This window comes from Ictalurus punctatus, chromosome 4 (genome assembly GCF_001660625.3).
Source record: "Ictalurus punctatus breed USDA103 chromosome 4, Coco_2.0, whole genome shotgun sequence".
NCBI classification, from domain to species: Eukaryota; Metazoa; Chordata; class Actinopteri; order Siluriformes; family Ictaluridae; genus Ictalurus; species Ictalurus punctatus.
Genome location: NC_071284.1, coordinates 9361313 through 9373647, shown reverse-complemented (window position 1 = coordinate 9373647; position 12335 = coordinate 9361313). Strand labels below are relative to the sequence as shown.

The following is a 12335-nucleotide window of genomic DNA, read 5'->3' as shown; positions in this document are numbered from 1 at the left end:
AACTGCTTTATCTCTCTGTATGATTTAGAGCAGGCAGAATTCTAGATCTAACGTACCGTATAGAAAATAACTAATGAAAATTAAGCATTGTATTTATCTTTTCAGTCAAATTTTGCACTGCAAACATCAATGACCGCTTTAACTTGTCATCGCTGACAAGCGACCATGGTGTAAGCAGGATAATCCACAGCCTCCACATCACGCATTAAAATCATGTAATCACACCGAATCGTGGATTATCCCTTACATAAATTCATGTATAAAAGAAAGTAATGTTGCAGCAGAGGCTCAGTGTTTCTTGTGAGAAAGGCAGCTAATAGATCAGAAGTTCATAGTCTTGGTCCTGGAGTACCCCTAATTAGCAACTTAATCATCCGTTCTCAAGTCCTGGAGCACATTGGTTAGGAAATTTTCATTTAAACAGCCCTCGACCTTGTAATTTCCTCTCAGAAACTTTTTTCAAGAGCTCAGTGTTCGCCAAGTTGGACTGAGCACAAACAAAAATTGTAGTCTTTTAAGTATGTTAAGCATTTGACTTTCAGGTTGTTTTTTTTGTTTAGTTTTTTTATCATGAAGCATGGCAAAGTCAAAGTACTGAAGGGTAGTTAGATAATTGAAAGGTTTGGTCCTTTTTATGCAAGATATTTTGATCAAACAGCACCCTTTAATGCTTTTTTCCCCTACTTTTTTCAGTGCTCATAATACAGAATTTCCTATCATCTACACCCTACATCCTTTAAAAACAACTACTACTACTACTACCACTAATAATAATAATAATAATAATAATAATAATAATAATAATAATTAAGCACTAATCAGACAACTTTCCTGAGTGTTTTTCACTTCTGAGAGCTTGCCTACTGTGAACATCCTTTTTTTTCACTTGGGGAAATGGTGGGACGTAGTAGTATTTAGTGTTTTAATCCAAGTGCTTACTTTTATTTTTTTTATTCTTTTTAGCACTTAAAAATGAATTTCCATAGCTTTAAGATTCCACATACTACTTATTGATAATTTGAGCACTCCTGGAGATACTTTTTGAGATGTTTTATTTTAAGCACGCATAAATCTAACAAATTGCTAGCTTAGAGAAAGCATCCATTTTTTTTTCTGACTTGAAACAGTTGCGCTTGCAACTGCTGGGAAGTCAGAAGTTGAATTGGATTTGTGTACTTCACAGTATGCAAGTCATTCTGACTTGCTTTGTCTTTGTCTCAAATTAATAATATACTAATTATATACTGTCTATCCTGACTAACAGTTGCTCAGTGTGTCCCTCAGAAGGAGAATTACTTAATGAACAAACCCCCGGCTCTGTTTAATGAAGCTGATTGGGTTTAATTGTGAGTGATTATACGCGTCTGCAGTTTATTGACCCGTTTCCTAAACAGCCGACTGTTCAGCCAAGGGCAGACCTGCAGGCCAGCGATCAGCAGCATGTTGAAAATGCTCCACAATGATGTATTGCTGCAACGTTGCGTCAGTGACGTGCTGTCAGAGCTCACCAGGTTTCATGTGGAGACTCGGCGCAGGCTGTCCTGTGAGGATCCGTGATGTTGCCACACTTCATCTCCACGTTCCTGCTGTACCTCAGTTCTCCCAAATACTGTAAACCTCAAGAACTGTCCACACTTATTCAGAACACATCTTCATTTTGAAGGCTTATTATTTATAGCCTAATTTTCTGTGCATGACATTCTCTCTTGTGCCTCTTCCTTTCTAATATTCAGTGTTATTTAATGAAATCTAATGTAGATTTCACTGTGACCCGTGGCAAAAAAAAACAATGTGTGTCTAGAGTATGAATAATGAAATGGCACAATACGCAAAATACCACTCATCCCATGGCTGAATATATTCATTGAGGTGTAGCAGCAGAGGTCATGCCAATGAAAAAAGAAACTATTGCATATGTATTCAGAGTGCACAGTGCCTTAGAGGTATCTATGATTATACATATGTATGAGTTTTTAACCAGTTCCTAAAAAAGTAGATCCCCCAGCATCTTTTGGCATCTTGTGCTCCTGGTAATTGCATTATGCCAATCATTTAAAACTGTTGAGTGTTTATGCTTGCAGTCTTCACTGTCAGTCGAATTTTATGTGTATAGTGTATTTTAACAGTAGACATTGTCACGAAGCAGGTTCACAGAAATCCGGATGTAGATCTAGATCCCTAATGAGCAAGACGACAGCGGCAAGAAAAACTCCCTGAGACGACCTGAGACTCAAAAGAAAACCCATTCGTCGTCTTGGTGACAGTGGGATTATTATAGTATACTGTTGTTGAAACATAAAGGCAAATAGTGACTAGATGACCAGTATGAGAATGCTGGGTCATATGTAGATTTTGCGACTTGCATCCAAAAGTTGTCAATATTTACATGAGGAAATCTGTGCATATTCAAACTTGGTTTACGGAGTAACATTATTCAATTTTCTTGGCGCCATTTTTGAATTATGTACGTCACCTGAATGTAGTTCATGCTTCTAAGGTTGCCAGATTTTTCTTGTATAGAAGCATCTGAGACTCTGGCTTTCAGTAGTGTCTAGACCACTACTGAAACTTTAATAACCACTATTAAAACTTTCAACACAAGCACTCGCTTGCGTGTAAGCCAAGAGAAAAATCAGGGATAGAAAATGTGGCCTGAAGAAGGCAAATGCTTTTTTTTTTTTTTCTTTGCTTTCAAAAGTAATATGATACAATAAAATAAGTAAAAAAATTTAAATTCACGAACACTAATACAATGATAAGATGGCAAGCATTCAAATAAACATTTAATTGGCGTCTAGTATCCTATTAGATATTCGCAAATACATTATGTGATCAGAGATGCACAGACATGTATTGGACTTTTTCTTGGTGTGATTGCTGCCATGGACATATAACATACGTATAACGTATACAGCTGTGTTTCAAAGACAGAGACTGATTCAGACTTTACAAGTGCTTAGACTAACATTTAATAAATTCTGGGTGATAGACTATGAGGCTTGATAAGTATGAGACCAGAACCCAGAAAAACATCATTGGTCTTGGTTGATGAGGTTGATAGAGCACAGGATGAAGCTCTCTTGGTTCATATGGTTTGGTAACACCTGCTTTTGAAATGGCTCTGTGTCCTTGCTCTGGAGGTGTACAGTTCATTGATGGTAGTGAGTGGACATCTGATCTTCTCTGGAACACTCATTTACGCTTTGGAATAGTTTCTTGGACTGAGAAGTGGAGGAACCACACAGTGCTATATGATGGTTGGACTCTCTCAGTGGTGGTTCTGCAGAACTGAACCACTGCTTGTTGAGAAACATTGAGCATCCTCAGATGGAACATTCACTGTTGTACCTTCATGAATAGGCATGCGATGTTCTCCTTCCATTCAAGGGTGGTCGTAATAGTGGAGCCCAGAAATCTGAAGGACTCAGCAGTTGTTGGTTTTTTTTGATGCATGAATAGTCCTTATTATAATCATCTCATCAATCATTGCAAAACTATATTGCTTCCACCATTAATATTCTACGGCTTGGAATATTAGAATAATAGAATAAAATGGCACTTGATCCAGCGCATCCTATTTTTTCCCCCTAATATATACTATACTTCATGCTTTGACAGTTACTTGTGTGTAGATAAGATAATGAAATCATGATGTGAGTGCAGAATGTTTTGTAAATTTGATGTACCATCCTGCAAAGAAACCTTGCCCATGTTTTCCAGGATAAGCTGACCAAGCCCTCATCTGCTAAGGTTACAGCTCACTTTAAGTGTTTTATCCATAAAACATTCAGTTTTCAACAAACGCAATGTCTCTGATTGAGATGTTGTCTCTGATTTCCTTCATCTGAAAAGGGATGATGATGTTAATGAATTACTACTTTTCATATTTATGTATGAATGGCTTTCATTAGTTTATTCAGTGTATTTTCAGTGCTCGAAACACTTCAGCTTGTCATATCATGGCTACATGAAACTGTCAGACAGTGGTGTAAACTTAAAACTGTTCCATGCTTGAAGAAAATGCGCTTCGGTACAAGGTCACAATCGCACAAAACTGCCATGTTTTAGGCAAGCTCCAGCCTATATGTGTAACTTTCTTCTGAATAGCTTTTAAGTTTGTGGTTACATTTGTGTTCTGAATACTGTGTTGTGTGCAATTTTATTATTAAATCCTCACTGTGCGCTTAACTCAAGTCCCATTGTGGCCTATTGTGAATAAGAGCCCTTATGAGAACAGGACGATCTTTATGATTACAGCAGCCAGTACAAATCTACAGTATGCAGGTGAGATTATTGATTGAAGAATGGATGAGACTTTGGTATAAATTGTTGAGGAAAATGCAGATCTTTGGGGTATCCATGTAGGAACATCTACCACAGCCAAAGATGGAAGTGCAGTTGTTTCAAGCAGAAGTCAAGCATCAGGATGAATCAGGCAGGTCCAGGGGGGCATCAGCAGACACTGCTTCATCTATATGCTAACATCAAATCCAAAGCGGAATTTACTGAATGGAAACTCCAAAATACTTCATCATAAGCTGGAAGTGTCTAGTTATAAATTATAATCACTACAGCACAAGAGAATATTGGAGACATGACCTTGATTATTGGGTAACATTGTGTCTGTGAGTCAGGGATCTCGGCATATGTGACACGGTTTGTCATTTTGAGTTGCAAGTCATGGTGACTTTTGGTATAAAGTCCAAACAAAATAAAAAAGACTGATTCCCAGCTGTTTGGGGATTATTTTTATTGGTTTCTGATTAAATCAAGTCTCAGCTTTCATACTGTGTCAATATGATTATGAAATGTAGACAATAAATAGAATGATAGGGTTTCCCCACCATGTTCCCCTCTCATCCCACTTTCTCATTTATTACTATCTGTAGCAAAAAAGAATTGAATGAATCCTATGAGTTTGCAAAATACAGTACAACTGGCTCAACAGTATCATCTCTCTAATTGACAAGACCTTCACTGTTGTGTTTGATCAAGTTTGTGTTTAATATTAGTGTGTGCCATCAGTCTTGACTGAAAAGTGTTAATGCTACCCTGTGTCTAAATATAAGTGTTCTAATTTATGTGAATACTATCCAAAAATCCTTTTTCTTGGATGACGGTCAATATTTAAATGAGCACATCTTGGCTCAGAGATCACACTGGTATCAAAAGGAATTTGAGTCTTCACACTTTATATAGCAGTGTAAAACTCAAAATGTGGTTTTGGTTTGAAGTGACTCATGATTGAAGAGGTCACGCGTATGAATAGAGCTTTGTGAATTTTTATGTACGTACGTTAGAGTGGACTAAACATAGTTACATATTCTGAATGGGCAGCGCTATTTCTGGACCTGCGGCTTAATGCATTATTTATTACAGACTCTGCCACTGGCCTGGTGTGTGCCCTCCTTAATTATATCATAATGCCCCAACCTAGAAATCTAGTGCACAAATGTTGGGCTGTAAATGTTAAAAAGTAATAATAATACTAATGTTAAAACACGTATGTAGGGATCGGACACCACTGGTAAGTAAAAGTACACTTGAAAAATGCTAGGTTATTTTTTAAGTTGTTGGATCAGGTAGTTAGGTTCAGGTGACCCGACCCAAACATACCCAAACACAACACAGCATGCTGAATTTCTGGAGATGAGAAGGAACAAGTACCTGTTGGCAAGATTCGTTTTCTGGAATTTTCCACTGTGCCTGCAACTGCAAGAAATGATTTTGTTCAAATTTAACTTAATTTATAATCTTGTTAAACCTTTTGAAAATGATGCAGGCCGTAATTTTTTTCATGTGTAGTTTAGCTTGATATGGCAGAATATATGGCCAACATTTGCGACCATAAACACTATTACTAAGACACACTAATATGTGCTTGTTGAACATTTCATTCCAGATTTAGTCCCTCTTTGCTGGTATAATAACTTCCACTCTTCTGGGAAGGCTTTCCACTAGATTTTGGATGTGGGGTGGCTGTGGGGATTTGTGCTCATTGAGCCACAAGAGCATTAGTGAGTTCAGGCACTGATGTCAGACGAGAAGGTCTGGGATGCAGTCAGTGTTCCAGTTCATTCAAAAGGTGTTCAGTGGGGTTGAGGTCAGGGCTCGGTGAAGACCGCTCAAGTTCTTCCACACCAACCTTGGCAAATCTTGTCTTTCTGGAGCTCACTTTATGCACTTTTAGACTTGTCATGATGGAACATGTCTGGACTCCTTAGTTCCCATGAAGGAAATTCAATAAATTATAAAAAAAATATGTTCATAAATATTTTACAGTTAACATTAAGTTACTTAATACGGGGATGCTGCATAACTATTAATGTTACTTCTAACTAGTTAAAAAAGTATCTTACATTTTCACTTTGTCCTTATTTCAAATGATTGACTAGCACTAGAGTTAAGTTAATTCTAATCCTGCAATGTCCATCACTCATGATTTAAAAATGTACACATTATATTGAGTTACCATGTTTTAGTTGATTAAGGCTTCTTTCACACTTGCATATCTACAGCCAAGTAATGTAGTAATTTTTATGTTGTTGTGGTGTTTTTTTTTTTTTTTTTTTATAATGTTTTCTTGTGCGGTCGTTTGTGTGCTTGTCCGAGATTCTCGTTAGTGTGATATTTTAAGAACAAGTGGTTGACTTTTTGTAGGATTAGCATACAGTTGTCATTGTAACCATCCAATTAACCCATTCGATTTTTAAACTGATCCAAACAAGGTCAAAGTCACAGCAAGGTGAAATGTCTGAAATAGTTTTTCTTTAATAGTATTAGAATAGTAGAATTCCTGGTAAAGTATATTTTTAGACGATTTAAGGCATAGAAATTTGTAACAAGAAGGACTAGACTTGTTGGCTGTGGAGTAATCCCCGTCCAGCCCATTGTCATCAAGTTCTTCTTGTTTAAAAAATCTGGGTCAATTTCCTAACCTAGCCTCACTGGGTTAGTCCATATTGGATCCAGCACTGGGTGTCCAAATTGACCCGAATTGAATTATTTTTAGACAGCTATTTGGGAGTGTATTAAATTTAATAATAAGAAGAACCTTAGAAATCCATCAATAGTGTCCTGATTGGCTGAAAGCTCCAGGGCTCAGATTCTCATGGTGCAGTCAGAGCTTGTAGGATGGTGGATGAGGGTAACAAAGCTTGATGGCTTTTCTCATGCTTGCCACACTCAAATGTCTGTCTGCCCTGTACCTTTCCAGCTGAAACTGACATGCCCTACGGAGCAGTGTGAACAGCAAACCCGGGCTTCTATGAGCTCTCAAAGCTAGTAGATGAATGACAGAGCTATTGGCTCTGACAGTTTTGCTGATGATTGAAAAAAAAAAGCTGTTATGTTGAGATATCGGAGCTTTTTGATCTGGAGAGAAGGTTCTCATAGCTTTGAGGTGGGAGCTCTGTCAGTAATTGAGCTATTTGATCTGTAGATGGCTGAGAGGAGAAGGCTTCGCTCACCTTTGTGCTCTTTGTGTCTTTGACGTGCTTCTTGTGCACAGTAGAGCTCTGAGCTCACAAGCCAGACTAAAGTGCCTACAAAAAGCCTTCAGGCTCTAAGGAAATTGGGGGCACAGTTAGAAAAGGCCATTGAGAGAAAGGGCAAAGAGGACCAGAGAGCAAAAGATAGGAGAAAGGATAGTTATAATTTGCTTTAACTGAGCCAGTGAAATTAAAAAGAAATTTTTAACAGGCCGAACTAGAGATCACTCACTGACCAGAGAAAAGTAGCTGTCCATGGTAGCTTATGATTAATTGGTCACCTTTGCCTGTCTTAAGTTGACCCATGAAATTTTTTTTTTGCTATTTTAAGTAGCTCATTGTTCACCCTGATTCGGCCCCTTAATACATGTCTCTTTTAGACGTATTGAGTTTTTATAGTCATATTGATTTTAACACGCCATGTCCATAAATGGCTTTCGGGGAGCATAAAGTAAATGCTTAAAAAGGCCATTGTGCAAAACCTATATAAAATTAATTACTAGGCACGGTCTGGCTGCATCTTTTCCAAAGAGTTATAAAAAGGCTTTAAATTCATATTCTGGTGTTTCTCTATTGTTCCAGAAGTTTTCATCTTTGACCAGATTCTTCTAATTTATGCTATACAATAATGGATAGGCTTTAAAATATGTAGATCTAATATTTTACAATAAACAAGACCATGTCCTAGGTACACTGCTCTCATTTATTATGCATAGCAATATGGAACTATTATAATGAAACCTCAAAAATGAATGAAACTCCATCAATAATAACTTCAAAAGGCAACATAATTTGCATATTAATCAAGATGATACTGTGATAGTCTGGGTATATAGTCTAGGTGTATCTGTTTAGTGTTCAAAATGTGTATCTGTATCTACTGTAAATTCGGATTAGACGTGGATGTGGCCTAAACCAGAAAAGTTTTCTGTTTGTTTGTTTGTTTTTCAAGTTTTGACTACTATGTGCCAGCATGTCCCCAGAAACACTAGAAAACATTGGGAGAAAAATCCCTGAGCTAGAAATGCCAGCACTGTCAGTACTTCCTCACACTTACTTATAAACCTTTTTTTATTTTATTTTTCTACCTAGCTGGGATATTTTCAAATTAATTGTTCTATTTCCCCAAATATAAACAAATCTACTAAATTAAGTAAAACCATCGCGACCATAACCAGGAAGTTACAGCACCACATATTCAGGGACATTGTCTTTTTTTCGTCCTACAAACTTCACATCTACCTGCTGGCTTGTACTTGCATGAAAATAAAAACCTCCCACTCACACCTCCCAAAGGACCCCTGTCCTGAATCTTTTTAGCAGGCTTTCTTAAAAAAAATGAATAAATAAATAAATAATTATATACATATAGTAGGGGAAATAACTATCCGATTCCATCAATATTTTTGGGAGACCTTTGCTTTTACCCATGATAAGATGTTTCTTGTGTAACACCTTGGTAATGAAAAGATTTTCATAGACCATCAATTTACTAATCCAGCTGATATTAATTTGCACAGATAAGGGGTATAATTACTTACGGATTTCAGCCGGTTCCTTGCGTTGGAGAACTGCTTTTTCTTAGCATGTTCAATACTTTTTTTTTCCTACTGTATTTGTATCCTTTTAGGGGACATTATCAGTTCATTTAAAGTAAATGTGTTCATATTCGACTAAGTACATTTCTGCATTTCCTTCCCTGGTGGACTAGTGCACTCGGCGCCACTCGGTTCAATTCCCGGGCAGGGAACCTACCATAGCCTCTGAAAGGTTGCACGAGCCAGTGCACTCTCCGTGCCAGTCCCAAGCCCAAAAAATGGGGAGGGTTGCGTCAGGAAGGTCATCCGGCATAACTTGTGCCAGAATGAAATACGTGGATGGGTGATCCGCTGTGGCGACCTCGAATGGGAGCAGCCGAAAGAGGGAAAAGCACATTTACACTTTTGATATCTTTTCATGGAGGTGCTTAGTGGCAGCTTAGGTAGTGCAGGTGTCTCAAAGCTCCAGGGTGTACAGTTCAGAGTTCTCCCTGTATCTGTCCCCATCTCAGAGATTCTCTGGATTCCTTCCACCTCCATGAAAACATGCCAGTTGGTGGATTGTATACTCAGAATACCTCAGTATTTTGTTTATAATGGTCTTTTGATACACCGCTGAAAAACTGACATGAGTTCTTCCAGAAGCAGAAGACACCATCATAAACATACATTTGTCTTAGCATCCTTGTGAGGACCTTTTAATTGACGTAGGTATTAATGCAGGTAATTAATGCTATCCCTATGCTTAAATCTAACTCTGACATTAACCAGAAGGAAACCTTTTGGCGCATTTATTTATTTTATTTATTTATTACAGTTTTCCTTGTGAGGACCAGCCAAACACGGCCCTTTTAGAAACACCTCAGTTCCTACTCTTGCCAAAGCATCTTTATGGCATGATCTTATAAACATCCTCACAAGTCATTTTTGAAGCATTTTGCTCTCAGGAAATGACTGATCCAGATGTATTTTCCACATCTTTTAAAATCTTTTTGCTCTCCAAGAGAGGAAGGAGAGCACAAGGTAAGTGCCTCCGGTCTCTAATCACAGCGTTTGCTGTCGTCAGCAAGTTTTATGTTTTGATGTAAAGTGAAATGGAGCTTTCATTTGCCATTGCCTTGCTGAGGTGGTATATTTGTGGAGATCAATGCAGTTATATGCACAGGTGAGAATTTAAGAGCGCGCAACGCTGCCAAAATTCCCATTCGATTTCCATTCAAATTCTATCATAAGCGGCATCAGTCGCTGCATATCGAATGAGTCAGTCTCACACTCAAAAACTGTGTGTGGTCCTACGTTGTGTGATCTTTCTGTCTATTGTGCAGATCTTTTCTTCTTTGTTTACGTCTCCTACTGTCTCTCCTCGCTCGCTTCAAGGTGACAGGGAGGAAGTCCGAGCTCCCTTTGTTTTCTTTTAAGCTACTCTGCTTTCCTGATTCCCAAGGCACAGATCATGTATCTCTTTTGTGTCTCATTTGCTTGTTTCTCACATACTATAGACAGTGAAGAGTGCAGGATCTCCATAACAGTCTCCATAGAACATCAGTCACCGGCTAGGGCCAAAATGGATTTGCTCTTATTTAACAATCAATTCTTCTCTAGTGCTGTCGGCACATTCTGGTTAGGCCCGCATAATCAGTGAATGAGAGAAGCAAGTAGGCACTGGTCATATCAGTATGCTGTACATGACTGTGATGAGTAGCGTGTAAACAACTCGTGAGTATCAGATCACAGCGTGGGCTAGTTATCCGTCCTCTGCTGCCTGCTCCGGCACAGGAACAGTATTTTATTTGCATTTACACATGATAAATCAGCGGTGTAATCACTAGAGAAAGCACAGCAATGCTGTGACTTCATTTGACATCCCTTTAATAAATCTTTTTGGTGTCAGCATTCCTGGTGTTGCGGGGTTGAGGAGTATGAGAGAATGAATGCAATTGTTTTTAAATATGTGGCGTTTTTTTCCTCAGAGAAAAGGGTGCCGCATTTCATTGTAGCTGCTAGTATTGTTTGTTTTCTTTATACCACTGTGCTGCTGAATTCTCAAATCTGATTGAACGCTTGGACGATTTCTCTACAACAACTTCCGCGACATTCTAATACGTTATCGTTTCTATAGTAACAGCTAATTCACTCGGACTTGGCTCTATATTATACGCCTAATAATAAACAAATAAGAATGGTGTTTTTATTTAACAAGCAAAACTTGATTATTGATTATGGTAAAGCTTTCTGTGAGGAGACGCTTATTTAACATTTATGGATGGAGTCTCCGTTGTCAAAGCTTCAGGGGTAAAGCTCTTTCTTTTTACGTTTTCCACCATAGGTAAGACTTCGCTATTTAAGGTTTCTTGGTAACATGAAAAAGTCAGTTTTGTTTGTATTAACTCAAAGACAGGCTAGTAAAGGAATTACTGTTTCTAGCTGCTATTACTCAAGTGATAACAGGATGTAACTTATTTGTGGACATTCCACAACATTAAACGTAATGAAAAACAACAATGGCAATGTTCCATATTTAAATTCTTTATTTAAATGTGCACTTGGGTATTGAAAATGTATCAATGAATAAACAAAGTCAAGCTGTACCAACATTTTGAAAATCACATGTAAAATACATTTAGATTTCGATGCCTTGTGTGCTTTAACCAAGCGTAGGAAAGTCATCAATACCTACTACAAATTTGACCCAAATCAAGAAATAAATAAGATAAAAGTGCCACGCCAAACCTCTTAGAACTACCTCAGTATCTTTTTCACTTAAATAATCACATCATTTTATCACTTTTGCAAGTGAGACTTAAGTATATTCAAGTTAGGTCAAATTTATTTATAAAGCACATTTAAAGACAACAGTTGATCCAAAGTGCTATACAAAACATTACAGTTCATCACATTAAATAACATTATAACACAAGGAATGAGAATAAGTTTTAAGAGAAGATTTAAAGATGGCGCGGACCTAACGTGAAAAGGGAGACTGTTCCAAAGATTGGGATCAACCACAGAAAGGACTCGATCACCTTTTGTCTTAGTACGACAACAGGGGACAGATAAAAGAAGTTGATTACATGATCTCAATGCTCTAGTAGGAGAGTAAATGTGAAGGTCAATGATGTACTGTGGAGCAGAACCAGAAAGAGGCCAACATACAAAGAATTACAGTAGTCCACCCGTGATGGAACAAGAGCATGAATCACAGTTTCTAGGTCTTTTCTAGAGAGAAACTGTTCTAACTTTGCAATAGATCTTCAATGAAAGAAGCTTCCCTTAACAGCAGCACTGATTTGTTTACCAAAGTGCAAGT

The 12335-nt window shown here is 37.8% G+C and overlaps 1 protein-coding gene across 5 annotated transcripts in view; it reads left to right on the top strand.

Annotated features, from left to right (window-relative positions):
- Nucleotides 1-12335, top strand: part of si:dkey-246g23.2 (solute carrier family 66 member 2) — a 61524-nt gene that overhangs the window by 22502 nt on the left and 26687 nt on the right. The window lies entirely within an intron of this gene.